The sequence below is a fragment of the Chelon labrosus genome (assembly GCF_963514085.1).
Source record: "Chelon labrosus genome assembly, chromosome: 17".
Classification (NCBI taxonomy): Eukaryota; Metazoa; Chordata; class Actinopteri; order Mugiliformes; family Mugilidae; genus Chelon; species Chelon labrosus.
In genome coordinates, this window is record NC_140350.1 from 9112123 (window position 1) to 9125863 (window position 13741).

Consider the following 13741-nt stretch of genomic DNA (forward strand, 5'->3'; position numbering starts at 1 on the left):
TTACTCACATGCTTTTCTCATATAATTACTGACTCAAGAAGTAGGTGGTATAGCAGGTCATTATGTGACACGGTCAATATTTGCTGTTTTGCCTATGGCGTTTTTCTCTTTCAAGCTGCGCTGAGGTAATAACCAACAACTGTTTTGATGAGTGAAGCTAAATAACATTCTAACTTTAAGTTATGTGCACCAGTACACACAGACCAACTGTATTGAAAATTCACAGATCAGCCTTAACATTAAAACCACTGACAGGAGAAGTAAATAACTTTGACCAGCTTGTGACAATACAATGTTTATTCATTCATTCATTCATCTTCTATAACCGCTTATTCCTGTTAATGGCCACGGGGGTCTGCTGGAGCCTATCCCAGCTGTCATCGGGCGAGAGGCGGGGGTACACCCTGGACAGGTCTCCAGTCTGTGGCAGGGCTAACACAGAGAGACAGACAACCATTCACACTCACATGCACACCTATGGTCAATTTAGAATCACCAACTAACCTGATGAGCATGTCTTTGGACAGTGGAAGGAAGCCGGAGTACCCGGAGAGAACCCACGCAGACACAGGGAGAACATGCAAACTCCACAGTGTGACGCATCAGTGCTAACCACCACACCACTGTGCCGCCCGACAAGACAATGTTCTGCTGGGAAACTTTTGGACCTGGCATTCGTGTGGATGTTAAATTCCCTAGAACCCAAACTGATCAAGTATCTGTGGGATGATTGATCCACAGGGGCCCCTCCCCTCAACCCAAAGGCTCCCACTAACAACATTCTGTTGTCAGACACCACAGGACACCCTCAGAAGGCCCATGTCCATTGTCTGATGAGTCACGACTGTTTTGGAGGCACAAGGGAGACCTAGATAATATTGGGACATAATATAATGGTAGGTCATAATATAATGCCTGATCGGTGTATATACTCTGTATTGAAAAGATGCATGTGCTAAAAAGTATATTAAACTTGTTTGGTGTAGATGTATGTAATGTAGAATCGAATGCTTAAAAATATCAAAACAGAAGAACAAGGAGAAACAGAGAGGGGAGGGATCCTGGAAAATCCACTGCTTGCTTGTGTCATCTGATCATCAGAAGATGGTCAGAGAGAGAGCTTTATCTGAGAAATCTTAGCACCAGGTCATGTAATCCAGGTTGGACAAGCTAGCTCATGACATAGGAGATCTCGGGGCTTGCTCATGCTAGTGCCAGCAGTGGTTCTGAGCTCTCCTTGAACTGTAGTGAAGAGATTGCGTTTTGCTGGTGTGACACAACGAGAAATCAGTCGCGATCCAGAGGCAACTCAGGTTTATTGATGTAGAACTTGTGGTACTGAAATAAACTCTAATCTTTACGTCTGAACCTGACTGCTCCAGTGTCCTCTCCTCAGAAGAAACTTTGAATCACAGGATCTTCTCTCATCTTGTTTTCTAAAGAAGTTTCACAAAAGGAGATTTGGAATTGTGTTGCAGTGAATGCAGAGCGTAGTGCAAGCAAATCCTTACTGGATTTGTCCCACTTGCCAGGCACTTGACGGAAGTAAGAAATAAAAGAGCAATGCAATTCTCAAATCTCATAAATAGAAAAATGTAAAACTCAGCTCTTTGTGCAAATACAATTTATTTTATTAGAACAAATAAATAGCTTATTTTGTTCAGATACAGGCACTGAGTGCAAGCTACAAACAGACATATAAAAAATAATGTGTTTCATTCGTTTTGTCTCATGGCTTTGTTTAAATGGCTTTCAATAAATTCCATCAGTGTTTCACATTCAAAGTGCAAAGTTGATAAAGTACTTCACCACCGTCTCCGTCAAAGATTCTGTAGAGATTAAAAAAAAAAAAAGTTATATCTCAGTATGAGAATATAAATTTCAGTTGAAGGTTCTTAACCAAAATGAGTAACAGGTGTTTAAACTGGAAAACCTAATTTGATTTGAGCTAATGAGCTAAACTTGAATTTTGCTTGAAATTTAGTTTGATCCAATAATATTACATAGATTTCAAAAGCTGCAATGGGATCAGGATAATAAAGGTGGATTAGCTTTAGCTACTATAAGGCTTTCTCATCAATGTTATGCTGTGTATTCCTTAATTATTTATTGTCAGATAAATAACACATTTCTATTGCATCATAAGAACCTTCTGCAATATTTTACAGCACCTCTCTGTTTTTATGACACAACCCTCTTGTGTGATTAATAAACACAACCCTCTTATGTGATTTCACAAAACATATAAAACACTGCTCGTATAACTGATCCAACTGAGAGTCAGTGTACCAGTCTGCTGCCCTGCTCTATTTTCTACTTGTGACGTGGATCATTGTTTTTGGTTGTAGCTTAATATGGCTGAAGTATGCTTGAAGCCCAGTTTACTGTACCAGTCTAGATCTTAGAAAGCGTCTGGTGAATGCTGGTCATATGTTTTCTATTGTTCATTTACCATTAGAATTTTAGTACGAATGCGGAATAGAGCTGATAAGAGTAGTTGACCAAAATTAAAATAATTTGCAACTACTTTGCGAACTACAAACTGTAAAGTAATGACAACTGTCATTTTTCAAGCATAAGTAGTAAACAATACTAATTTCAAGCCTCTCAAATGAGAGGATACGTTACAGCTATTTGGTCTTTTTTGTCCAAACTAAATGTTTTGATAATGTTTTTAACTTCATACACCGATCAGGCATAACATTATGATCACCTTCCTAATAATGTGTAGGTCTCCCTTGTGCCTCAAAAACATACTGTTGTTAGTGGGGGCCTTTGGGTCCTTTGGGTTGAGGGGAGGGCCCTCTGTGCATTATCCCACAGACACTTCATCAGTTTGTGATCTAGTGAATGTGGAGGCCAGGTCAACACCTTGTGCTGTTTTTTGAGTTGTTCCTGAACCGTTTTTGTGTGTGTGTCTGTGTCAGGCTGCTTCCATCAAGGAGTGTCATTGCTATGGGGTGGGGGTGCCTGGTCTGGTCTAGGTGGGTGGTACATGTCTAAGTAACATCCACACAAATACCAGGTTCAAAAGTTTCCCAGCAGAACATTGCATTGTCACAAGATGGTCAATGTTATTTACTTGTTTCTGTCAGTGGTTTTAATGTTGTGACTGATCGGTGTATAAACCAAATGGTTAGTCAAAAACAGAAAATGAGAATGTATTTGGTAAAAAACAAATCAAAAGACTGGTCTGCCAGAGCTATTGTGCTTCAAGGCTTAATGTTAATTCATAATAATGAAGATTTCTCTCTGTTGCATATTGGAGGAGTACATCTCTATTGTACCAACATACTGCACTGTACCTGCTGCATTTGTTCATATATCCAGTCAATAAAGTAGGTGACATTGCCGTAAACCCCTGGCTTGTTCCTCAAAGCACATCCATACCCCCAGCTGGTGTCCCCAGCGAGGAACCATACATCCCCAACTTGGACCACCAGGGGCCCTCCGCTGTCACCCTGCAGAACACAGATATCTCAGTTAGTGTGTACATGTCTTTGTATATGCCCGGGGCCACGATGGAGAAAACAAACTCAGACTAACCTGACAGGAATCAACTCCTCCTTCCAGTTTGCCTGCACAGATCATGCTCTCAGTGACCTGCCCATTTAAAATGTCGGGTTCATTACAGATCTCTCTGCTGTAAATGGTCACCTGGGCTTGATTTAGTATGTTAGGCGTTGGCCCTGAGAAAAAAATAATGATTGCACACCCACAGTTAACCCACAGTTTTCTTACTTGATCTTGAAGTCAGAAAAATCAGCTGACCACTGAAACATTTGAATAAATAATCTACATGGAGGAATGAAAGCATTTACAGGTTTCTCAGCTTATAGCATTAGCTCCATTCCACTGCACATGGTGGTTCATATTTACTCACCAGATGAGTACAAAGCTCCCCATCCTGTGATCCAGGCTTGAGTTCCAGGAGAATTTATAGGCATGGCGATGTTGGGAAGACAAACTGGCCTCACTCTGCCTGAGACAGAAACCCATGTGAGCTTCAAGTGTTGTCATTCATTGGAATACCAGTGTGATTCAGTTGACGTAATATGAATATGACTTGCCAGCACTTACTCGAAAAATCCAGACGAGTACTCAGCTTTAGGAGAGCAATGTCATCGTCGCTCGTTTCTGAATTATAATTTGGATGACTGATGATTTTCTCAACTCTTTTGCTAGAGAACATTCTAGACAGCTTCACGTCACCAGAGTATACCCTCCATATTGTTGGACTGGAGTAGCTGATAATGAGGGGAGTAAGAAAACACAAAATATATATCTGATTGTTTTCTTGAATGTCAGTCAAAAAACAAAGAGAGCTTAAGTTTGAATTACACATAAGGTGTGGGTATTGATTTTACACTCATGCATGCTTCACAGTCTATCACTAACCATCCTGGCAATTCATGAATCACTGTGGTAATAAATGATACTGATACGGTGATCTGTGTCACTGGAAATTTACACTGCCCGGCCAAAAAAAAAGTTGCCACCAAAACGAAAGGTCACACACGCTAATATCTTGTTGGACCGCCTTTAGCTTTGATTACAGCACACATTCACTGTGGCATTGTTCCAATAAGCTTCTGCAATGTCACAAGATTTATTTCCATCCATTCATTCCTTATTCATTCATCTTCTGTACTCCCTTATTCCTGTTAAGGGTCGCGGGGTTATTTCCATCCAGTGTTGCATTAATTTTTCACCAAGATATTGTACAGATGATGGGAGACTCTGACCACTGTGCAAAGCCTTCTCCAGCACATCCCAAAGATTCTTAATGGGGTTAAGGTCTGGACTCTGTGGTGGCCAATCCATGTGTGAAAATGATGTCTCATGCTCCCTGAACCACTCTTTCACAGTTTGATCCCCATGAATCCCGGCATTGTCATCTTGGAATATGCCCGTGCCATCAGGGAAGAAAAAATCCATTGCTGGAATAACTAGGCATGATGGGTGCATCACTTCATCTGCTTCTCTTCCCTGATGCGATGGTTCCCCACTATCCTTCCAGTTTTTACTAATGCACTGGACAGTTCTTAACCCAATTCTAGTAGTTTTTTTCAACCTCCTTAGATTTTTTTCTCAGATTGATGCATGCCAATGATCTGACCCTTCTCAAACAGACTAACATATTTTCCACGGCCACAGGCTGTCTTTAGACATGGTTATTTAAGAAATGAGAAGCTACTCGTTGCATCAGTTGGGGTGAAATAACTTGTTGCCAGCTGAAAGATAATCCCCCATGCAGTAATTATCCAATAGGAGAGTCGTACCTATTTCCTTAGTTAAATTCAGGCCATTTTGGCCAGGCAGTGTATCTAGGCACGCCATGGTAATTAAGATGTAACAGGTCATTGTTTCTCAAGAGTTTTATATGCATATAATATAATATAATATAATATAATATAATATAATATAATATAATGAGACCTTTGGAAGCAGTGTGCAGCAGACAGGATCCAGTATGGGCTGATAATGGAGCCTCCACAAACATGATGGCCATTAATCTGAAGGCTGACCTGCCACGGCCAGGCCCCATTTACAGCATCCGTGCCTCCCACGATTCGAGCACTGGGAGCTGCTGAACTCTCGCCGCATTCTGAGGAAGGAGGAGCGTAACACGACTTATGTTTATTTTAGAGAAAAAAAAAAAAAAGAAAAAAACCTGAGCCACAGATGTAAATGTATAACCCCTTATCAAAAAGAAGTACCACTGTCTAAATCGGCTTTGCACATGTCACATGTCATAAACAGTAGCTTACCAATACACTTAAGTGTGACGGCAAGGGCTGAGCACGTCTGGCTGTGAGAGGAAAGGATGACAAAAAAAAAAAGGTGTATATTTAAGACAGCACATTCATCACTGCTGTACTGTGTATAAATGATACCATAGACGGGAATGTATACCTGTGAGTGAACTGTGACTGTACGTATTTTCCATACATGCTTCCATTCTTCAGCTTCATGTATCCCTCTCGTCTTCTCCCGCTTATCCGGGTCCGGGTCGCGGGGGCAGCAGCTTCAGCAGGGAAACCCAGACAGCCCTCTCCCCAGCCACTTCAGCCAGCTCCTCCGGAGGAACCCCCAGGCGTTCCCAGGCCAGACGAGAGATATAATCCCTCCATCGTGTCCTAGGTCGGCCCCGAGGTCTCCTTCCGGTGGGACATGCCCGAAACACCTCTCCAGGGAGGCGTCCGGGAGGCATCCTTACCAGATGCCCTAGCCATCTCAACTGGCTCCTCTCGACGTGGAGGAGCAGCGGCTCTACTCTGAGCTCCTCCCGTATGTCCGAGCTCCTTACCCTATCTCTAAGGCTGAGCCCGGCCACCCTGCGAAGAAAACTCATTTCGGCCGCTTGTATTCGCGATCTTATTCTTTCGGTCATTACCCAAAGTTCATGACCATAGGTGAGGATTGGGACGTAGATCGACCGGTAAATTGAGAGCTTCGCCTTTCGGCTTAGCTCTCTCTTCACCACGACAGACCGGTTAAGCATCCGCATCACTGCAGATGCCGCCCCGATCCGCCTGTCAATCTCCCGCTCCCTCCTACCCTCACTCGTGAACAAGACCCCGAGATACTTGAACTCCTCCACTTGAGGCAGGACCTCCTCCCCGACCCGGAGTAGGCAGTCCACCCTTTTCCGACTGAGGACCATGGCCTCAGACTTGGAGGTGCTGATCTTCATCCCAGCCGCTTCACACTCGGCTGCGAACTGCCCCAGCAAGAGCTGAAGGTCGCTGTTCGATGAAGCTAAGAGGACCACGTCATCTGCAAACAGCAGAGACGAGATTCTCCGCCCACCGAACCCGATACCCTCCCCCACCCGGCTACGCCTAGAAATTCTGTCCATAAAAACTATGAACAGAACCGGTGACAAAGGGCAGCCCTGGCGGAGTCCAACCCTCACTGGGAACAGGTCCGACTTACTACCGGCTACACGGACCAAACTCACACTCCTTTGGTACAGGGACTGAATGGCCCTTAGTAAGGAGCCATCCACCCCATACTCCCGGAGCACCCCCCACAGGATGCTCCTGGGGACACGGTCGTAAGCCTTCTCCAGATCCACAAAACACATGTGGACTGGTTGGGCAAACTCCCATCTCCCCTCCAGCACCCTAGTGAGGGTGAAGAGCTGGTCCATGGTTCCACGTCCGGGACGAAAACCGCATTGTTCCTCCTCGATCTGAGGTTCAACAATCGACCGGACCCTCTTTTCCAGCACCCTGGCGTAGACTTTGCCGGGGAGGCTGAGGAGTGTGATCCCCCTATAGTTGGAACACATCCTCTGGTCCCCCTTTTTAAAAATGGGGACCACCACCCCGGCCTGCCACTCCAGGGGTACTGCCCCCGAAGTCCACGCAATGTTGCAGAGACGTGTCAGCCAAGACAGCCCTACAACATCCAGAGCCTTGAGGTACCCGGGGCGGATCTCATCCTCTCCCGGAGCTCCACCGCCGCGGAGTTGTTTCACTACCTCGGCGACTTCTGCCCCAGAAATTGGACCACCCAACCCCAGGCCCTCCGGCTCTGTTTCCTCTATGGAATACGTGTTGGTGGGATTGAGGAGCTCCTCAAAGTATTCCTTCCACCGCCGGACAATATCCCCAGTTGATGTCAGCAGCTCACCACCCACACTGAAAACAGTGTGGGCGTGTTGCCGCCTACCACCCCTGAGGCGCCGGACGGTTTGCCAGAACCTCTTTGGAGCCGATCGATAGTCTTCTTCCATAGCCTCACCGAACTCCTCCCACGCCCGAGTTTTTGCCTCAGCGACTGCCCTTGCCGCGGATCGCCTGGCCATCCGGTACCGGTCTGCTGCTTCAGGAGACCCACAGACCAACCATGCCCTGTAGGCCTCCTTCTTCAGCCTGACGGCTCCCTTCACCTCCGGTGTCCACCAGCAGGTTCGGGGGTTACCGCCGCGACCAGCACCAGCGACCCTGCGACCGCAACTTGAAACAGCCGCCTCAACAATGGCGGAGCGGAACATGGCCCATTCGGACTCAATGTCCCCCACCACCCCCGGGACGCGGTTGAAGCTCTGCCGGAGGTGGGAGTTGAAGACCATCCTGACAGGTTCCTCCACCAGGCGTTCCCAGCAGACCCTCACTACTCGTTTGGGCCTACCAGGTCTGCGAGGCGTCTTCCCCTGCCATCTGATCCAACTCACCACCAGGTGGTGATCAGTTGACAGCTCTGCTCCTCTCTTTACCCGAGTGTCCAGAACATACGGTCGCAGGTCAGATGATACGACTATAAAGTCAATCATCGACCTACGACCTAGGCCGTCATGGTGCCAAGAGCACCGATGAACAACCTTATGTTCGAACATGGTGTTAGTTATGGACAAACTGCGACTCGCGCAGAAGTCCAATAACTGAACACCGCTCGGGTTCAGATCAGGCAGGCCGTTCCTCCCAATCACGCCCCTCCAGGTCACGCTGTCGTTGCCCACATGAGCGTTGAAGTCTCCCAGCAGGACAATGGAGTCCCCAGTCGGGGCACCATCCAGTGTCCGTCCCAGGGCCTCCAAAAAGGGTGGGTACTCTGAACTGCTGTTCGGCGCATATGCGCAGACAACAGTCAGGACCCGTTCCCCCACCCGAAGGCGTAGGGAAGCAACCCTTTCGTCCATCTGGGAGAACCCCAACGTACAGGCAGATAGTCCAGGGGCAAGCAAAATGCCCACCCCGGCCTTCCGCCTCTCACCCGGAGCAACTCCAGCAAAGAAGAGAGTCCAACCCCTCTCAAGGACTTGGGTTCCAGATCCGACGCTATGTGTCGAGGTGAGGCCGACTATATCTAGTCGATAGCGCTCCACCTCTTCCACAAGCTCCGGCTCCTTCCCCGCCAGAGAGGTGACATTCCATGTCCCAAAAGCCAGCTTCCGTAACCGAGGATCAGACCGCCAAGGCCCCCGCCTTGGTCTGCTGCCCAATCCACAAAGCACCGGACCCTTCATGATCCTCCTGCGGGTGGTGGGCCTACAGGGAGGCGAGTCCATGTCACCAGTTCGGGCTGGGCCCGGCCGGACCCCATGGATAAAGGCCCGGCCACCAGGCGCTCGCCCACGAGCCCCAACCCCAGGCCTGGCTCCAGGGTGGGGCCCCGGTAGCCCTCCGGGCCGGGTACACTTTCTCTTGCTCTTATTCTTCATCAAGGGTCTTCTGAACCGTTCTTAGTCTGGCCCTTCGCCTAAGACCAATCTGCCTTGGGAGACCCTACCAGGGGCAAATTGCCCCGGACAGCATAGCTCCTAGGGTCATTAGGACACTCAAACTCCTCCACCACGATATTCATGTATCCATTGGAGGCCAAAGAACCAGCACTGGTCTGACCGTAGGATACATAATCCAGCCTGAGGGACACACACAAGGTCAAACACGTGACCAGTGAGGTGAGACCGGCATGCTGCGCTTAGTTTGAACTGCCACACTCATGTCATGCAGGAGGGTTACTCCTCTCCAAATCTGCAGAATGTGGAAATGATCTTTCTTTCCTTCTTTTTTCTGACACTGAGCCAAAGTAAGTCGTGCATTATCAAGTATTTGCACGGGCTAGAAATTTGAATGTTATAATACACACAGAAAATTCCCATTTGCTTTTCTGCCTATTGGTACTCAAAGCGCTTTACAGTCACAGTGACACATCTACCCATTTGCTAACACAAGCACTCACACATTCACATACCAAAATGTCAACTGATGGGTCTTGCTCAAGAGTTTGCCATGTGGCATGTTCCAGGGATCGAACTGCTAACCCTCTAGTCTGTGGGGCAACCTGCTGTACCTGACCATTTTAAGTTGTGTTTACTGTTAGTATTAGTTATCTGTTCATTAATGTAGGGTATGAAGGACTAGGAATCTAACTTTGAACTGCACCCTAATGCATCATACACTGCCCCTTGAGCTGCATTTCTGTGCTTCTAATGTCCAATAAAAGCATATCACAGAAATTATAAGGTACCAGAAATGCTCTGAATGAGAGTATGTGTTAACTTTTATAAAGCATGCACTTCAGAAACTGGACAGTGGACATTCAGAAGACAATACACACCAGTTGTAGCCCATCTGCTCACACACAGCTCTCCCATAGTTGTCATCCCAGTTCTCAGCACACACAGGCAGCCACTCCTGGCTGCTTGCTGAGTATCCCTCAAGCATGAAGCTGGCCCCATGCAATCGAACTGTGGAGCAAAGAGAGCAGCATTTTAAAAAACATAAATAGTAGCACCATATGCGTGTGTGCAAGACTGGCGTGTTGATTTGAATGTCTTACAGCACTGAGATTCATCCTCTCCATACGGACAGTCGCTTACACCGTCACACCACTGAGAGGGGCTCGCACACTCCCCATCAGAACCAGAGCCAGAGCCAGAGCCAGAACCAGAACCAGAACCAGAGCCAGAACCAGAACCAGAGCCAGAACCAGAACCAGAGCCAGAGCCAGAGCCAGAACCAGAACCAGAACCAGAACCAGAGCCAGAACCAGAACCAGAACCAGAATCAGAATCATCCTGTCCACACCACTTCCCCTGACACTGGTTGAACACTTTAAACACACACATGTACTAATGAATACAAAACATGTACACGTCACTCTATGCAATGACTGAACTCATTTTACACAGCTACAAAGGTTTTCAAATGAACTCACCGAAGAACCACACCAAGAATGCAGCCACTGCCAGGACAAGGAGCACACACAGGGATATACACAGGAGGTATATGCAGTTACATGTCTTTGATCCTGCAGGGAAAGAAAAGAAAAAAAATGACTTCTCCTTGCTTGTCTATGCATGACGTATGCAAAATTAGGTTTACACATGAGCGTGGCTTAACGAATACTGTACTGCAACTGTGACAAGGAGCTACACAGACTGCAGCTCTGCAGCCTTACTGTACGTCACAGAAGCAAATTCAAATGACTTGCTGCCGCTTTATGTTTATGACCAATTGTGAACCCAAGACTACGGGCTTAAACACAGGGTTTAGGATTTTTACATGTTTCCAAATAACCCACTGTTATTTGGCACAATTCTGGCACATTCACAGAAATGAAAATGAATTTGTGTTCTCCTTCTGAATAAAAGTTAAAAAAAAAATAAAAATTAAATACAGTGTTTCTTTCCTTTTGCTAAACCAGTTTGTTTTCATACAAGCCCATACAAGACACACGCATAAGGTGACCACACCGATGATGACTCTTAAGGAAAGAATGGCACACTAAATCTTCGGTCAGGTTCCAACAATATTTACCCAGAGTTTTATTCATTGATTCATTCATTCATTTTCTATAACCGCTTATTCCTGTTAAGGGTCGCAGGGTCTGCTGGAGCCTATCCCAGCTGTCATCTGCGAGAGGCAGGGGTACACCCTGGACAGGTCGCCAGGTTGCTAACACAGAGACAGACAAGCATTCACACTCACACCTACGGGCAATTTAGAATCACCAATTAACCTAATGAGCATGTCTTTGGATGGTGGGAGGAAGCCGGAGTACCCGGAGAGAACCCACGCAGACACAGGGAGAACATGCAAACTCCACACAGAAAGGCCAGCCGGCCCATGGATTGGAACCAGTGACCTTCTTGCTGTGAGGCATCAGTGCTAACCACCTCTCCACTGTCCAGAGTTTTATTATTTTAGTTAATTTTTTACTTTTTTAAAAAAAGTATAAAATCAAAATCCCGTTTTGCTGGGCATGTACATATGTACACATACAAAGCAGCAGTTGTTTTCAATCATCTGTGTGAGTATCTGCCTTATTACTGCCTTATCAAAGTCTCCCACATTCTGCACATTATTCAACACAGTCTCACTTCAAAAAGCTCCGTGACAGATCAAATATCACTGTACCTTTCCTTTGTCTTGTAGAAGGCGGCGTTCTGGGTGATGAAGTGTGGAAGGTGTTGATGGTTGGGGGAGCACCGGCGGCCACATAGCCAGGGGTCTGTTGAGGGAGGTAAGGATATATCGTCGGCTGCGTGGGATACGGAGGGGGGGTTTTGCCCTGGTGCTGGAACCCAAAGTTGTCGTACTGGGGACCATTCGCCTGCAGTTAAAGAAAAAGAAAAAGCAGAGTTCACTATTAATTCAATTACAAAACTGAGGCATCAGACCGATAATGTGGGACGTTAGAGAGCTTACCTGATTATTATTCATGGTGAAACGGGTGCCCAGTGAGAGACGTCAAATCTGGACAGGTTTGAACTGTTTATTCATGAAAAATGTATAAGGTCCCAGTAATAAGTACAGTTCATGACACACTTCATAACTACACGATCTATAACATTCTTTAAAACAAACTTTTTGAAACTATTTCACTGGGAATGCAAACTATATCAAAAAAAAAAAAGAACATAAAAAGTAAAACACTCTTGTATTGGAAATTCTCTTTATCACTCCTTATCAGAATTTATAAACCAGTTAGACATAAATATTAACTTACCACAGTAGGCTGACTTATTTAGAGTTCCTGAGTAGATCTCCCACTACCTTAAGCACTCCAATTCTGTCAGTCCCTCCACTCTTTCAGTCTTCTCTCTGTGTCTCTCACTATTCCTCAAAGTACTCAACAGCCACGGCCACACCTTTTCCATTATGTTCTCAAGCCAATGGGATGCGTGCCACTTGATTTGTACAGCACTTGTTAAATGACACGAGCAAATATGGGAAGGTACAGATACTGTCTTCCCTGAGACGTTTTCAGATAAGGTGAAAAGAATAGAAGGCAGCACAGAGCAGCAAAAACCTGCAGTGGCTGGAAAAACCGTATTCAGGTATCCCTCAATCCTCTTCTTCTTCTGGTGTAAGTTTGCGTGCCAGAAACATTCAATGAATCTCTCTCCTTCCTCAAAAATCACATATTCAAGAACAAAATTACATTAGCTTCCAGTTCACTTAACAGCATTGACACGGACTACAAATCTGTGACAGTTTCTCAAAGTTCACTTATAGGCAACGTTTTCCAGCAAGTATAGCCTCTCCTGCTCCCCCATGAAAGACCAGATGAGTGATGTCAAGAGTTATATATTTGCATACCTGCCAACTTTTCAAAAAACCTTGGAGTGAGATTTTGTCGTGGGTGACCAAAATTATGCCGTGCACGCAGTCACACAAATGGGTGGTTCAGATATAAGACAATTGGAATTAATTTGATGTTGTACCCATGTTGTACCCTGCATTCTGGTGGTTTGTGGGGAGGTCCAAAGCTGTTGATAGGGGCAGCCCACTGAAGATGGACAATATTGGTTACATTCTGTGAAGCAGACATAGCTGAAGGTCCACCCCCAGGAGATTTTGGATTAAGTAGATGTGGTTTCCAGCATTCTAGTGGATTTTTGGGCGGTCTGCTAAAGATGTGCAATACCTGAACTTATTCTGATTCATGTTCGGCATCATGACTTGTAGGTCTTAGTCTGTAGACTTGAGCTGAACATTCAACCAGAAAACTATTGGTGTGCCTAAATGACAATAAAGCCTTATTCATAGATCAGTGTTTAAGATTTGAGCTAAACATTGATATTGATTGATATTTTGATTAAAATGGTATTAAACTAATTCTTAACTAAAACCTAACCTATGTTGTGAATAATTGTATTCTTAAGAGCACTTAATGATTTATGTTCAGCCAAAAATGACACAAGATTAGTTAGGGAGGGACATTATTCTTCATTCAAAGTCTCCCACCACATGGTCCATCAGAGACAAATAAAGTGCAACAA

General features: G+C 45.7%; 1 pseudogene across 1 annotated transcript; it reads right to left on the reverse strand.

Moving 5' to 3' along the window:
• Positions 1-1729: 1729 nt before the first annotated feature.
• LOC311502145 (transmembrane protease serine 2-like) lies at positions 1730-12179 on the reverse strand (annotated as a pseudogene). Its single transcript has 10 exons — positions 12165-12179; positions 11874-12069; positions 10672-10698; positions 10072-10201; positions 9354-9373; positions 5432-5608; positions 3884-3982; positions 3547-3827; positions 3306-3461; positions 1730-1829 (listed from the first exon to the last, which is right to left on the reverse strand). The product of its transcript is annotated as a transmembrane protease serine 2-like (transcript).
• Between the last annotated feature and the right edge of the window lie 1562 nt (positions 12180-13741).